This window comes from Melanerpes formicivorus, unplaced genomic scaffold, assembly GCF_026170545.1.
Source record: "Melanerpes formicivorus ecotype bairdi unplaced genomic scaffold, bMelFor1.0.p_v2 SCAF_242, whole genome shotgun sequence".
Lineage (NCBI taxonomy): Eukaryota > Metazoa > Chordata > Aves > Piciformes > Picidae > Melanerpes > Melanerpes formicivorus.
The window spans coordinates 177,501-180,000 of NW_027142594.1; the positions used below are offsets into that span (position 1 = coordinate 177,501).

The 2,500-nt window shown below is 77.2% G+C and overlaps 1 non-coding gene across 1 annotated transcript; it reads left to right on the plus strand.

Moving 5' to 3' along the window:
- Positions 1–2,062: 2,062 nt before the first annotated feature.
- LOC137458388 (5.8S ribosomal RNA) lies at positions 2,063–2,215 on the plus strand. Its single transcript, XR_010991727.1, has one exon. It is a non-coding gene; the product is annotated as a 5.8S ribosomal RNA (ribosomal RNA).
- The last annotated feature ends 285 nt before the right edge of the window (positions 2,216–2,500 follow it).

Here is a 2,500-nt window from a genome sequence, read left to right on the forward strand (position 1 = left end):
CGATGCTCCCGGTCCGCGCGGGTGTCGTCGAGCGGGCTCTCCCGGGCCCTCGGCCCGCCCAGCCGCGTCGCCGTCGTCGCCGGCCCTGCGCCGGTCCGCCGCCGGGGCCGCCGTAGCCGGGCGCTCGCCGCGCGGCGAGCGCGCGGCATGGGCGTCCCCAGCCGCGTCCCTCCTCCCCGAGCGCAGCGCCGGCTGACTGAGGGAAACCCCGGGCCTCGGGCCAGGCCAGGGGCGCGGTGGTGGCGGCGGACGTCGGGCGCGGCCCCCGCGGGCGGACGCTCCCCCCGACGGCGGCAGTGGGGGGAGGCACCCCCGCGGGGCCTTAAGTCTGGTTTCCCTCACCCCAGGGTCAGGTACCTAGCGTTCCGCGCCTTCGTCCGCGGCCTTGCCCTACCGCGGAGGAAGCCGGGCGGCGGTTTAAAGACCCGGGCGGCTCGGCGCGCCACCCCCGGATGCGGGGGCGAGCGCGGGGGGCGGGCGGGTGCCTTCAGAGGGGCGGGGGTTGCCCCCGCAATGCCTCTGGCTAGGTCCGCCGTCATCGCGCTCGTCGTCCTCCGGGGGCCCGCCGGGCCGGGGAGGGGACTCTGCTGCCCCCCCCTCTCTGCGGTCCGAGCGCTCGGCCGGAGAGAGCCCACCGCGCGAGGTCGGCCGTGGTCCGGCCCGCGCCTCGCCTCGCCACGGGCGTCCCCGGCGGCGCGTTGAAGCGCGGGCTTCTCGCGGGCCGGGGCGGCGAGCCCCCGCGGTGGGGGCTGGCCCAGGGCGCTTCGCCCCCGCCGGGGGTTCTGTGCGGGCGCGTTGCCGCGGCTCGGCGGCGGCGCCTCTTGCGGCGCGGGCCGCTGCGGACCTCCCGGTCCCTTTTCCCTTTGCCCAGGCCCCAGAGCGGGGCCCCGGCGAGCTGGCGCCCTCGGCGGTCTCGCGCTGCCGGTTCCCCCCCGTCCGGGGCCGGTTTCGGGTGGCGTGACCGCGTCCGAGCGGCGGCGGGCGTCGCTCGGCGTCTCCGGCTCCGGTCCCTCGCCGGAGGGCACCCTGCCACCGGCTGCGGCTGTCCCGGTCCCGGGCCCTGCCCGCGGGCTTCCCCGTTCGCCTTCCCGGCGCGTGCCGGGTGGGGGACGGGCGGGCAGCCGGGGGCGTCCCACCCCCGGTCTCCGCGTGGAAACGGGGAGAGCGGGGGCCCGCCCCCCGGCTCAGCGCCGTCCGCTGTCCGCCTGGCCGCGGGGCCACGGAAGGGGTCGAGCGAGCGAAGCCGGCGGCGCGGTGGCGCCGGGGGAGGATGGAAGGGGCTCGTGCCGCTGGGGTTTGTCGGTCGGCGGGTGCGCCGCCCGGCGAGGGCCGGCGGGTCGCCGCGGTGGCGTCCCACGTGGGCTCGGGCTTTCCGTCTCGCAAGCCGTTTTCCGTCCCCCGCGGCGGGGGGGGGTTCGGTGGCGAGAGGAAGCCGCCCGAGGGCGCGAGCCGGCCGGGGCTCGGCCCCGGGGCCAAAGCGGGGGAAAAGAAAGTCCGGGATGGGCCGCAGCGGTGGCGGCGTTGGAGGGGCCGGTGCGGAGGCGCGCGCGCGCTCTCCTCCGGCGGGGTTGTGCGCCCGGCCCCCCTCGCTCCCCGGGGTGGGGGGGGGGGGTCTCCGCTGCCTCGCTTCGTGGCGTCTCCGCGACGGCACGGGGCGGCCAGCGAGAGACACACCCCCCCCCCCCCCCCGTTGGGTGGGGAAGCGAAGGGGGTTTTATTTCCCCGTGCACGCGAGGCGAGGCCGGGTTCGGGGCACGTTCCCGGCGGCGCGCGGCGGGCCTCCTCCGCGCCGAGGTCGGAGCGAGCCCGGGCGCCTGGTCCGGCCCCGAAGCGCCGCAAGGTGCGTTTTTCCCTCCTCGGGGGAGGGAAAAAAGCCGGGAGCGCGGGCTCCCCGCCCCTTGCTTTTGCCGCTTCGGGGTTTCGTTTTATTTTCCCCCCCTCTCCTGTGCTTGTACGGTCAATGTGAGGCGAGCGGCCGCCGTGCCGCGCTCTCCGAGGGGCCGCTCCTTTGCGAGCGGTCCCGGCCCCTCCGCGCTGGCGGGGCGGTGCCGAAAAGCCAGACAACTCTTAGCGGTGGATCACTCGGCTCGTGCGTCGATGAAGAACGCAGCTAGCTGCGAGAATTAATGTGAATTGCAGGACACATTGATCATCGACACTTCGAACGCACTTGCGGCCCCGGGTTCCTCCCGGGGCTACGCCTGTCTGAGCGTCGCTTGACGATCAATCGCCGCCTCGGTGCCCGCCGAGCGGCGCGGCTGGGGTCGCCTCGCAGGCTCTCCCCCGGGCGGGGAGGGGCCTTCGTCCCCCTAAGTGCAGACTCGGGGAGCGCTCCGTAGCTCCCCGCTCCCGGAGCGCCCGCTCTCGCGGAGTTCGTCCCGCCGGGGCTTCGCCGGCAGGGGTTCCCCGTTGGTCCAGCGACGCCCGGTGGGGCGTTGGGGGAGACGAGAGCCCGGTTGGGGGAGGAGGCGCGGGCCTCGCCCCCCCCGGCACTCCCGCG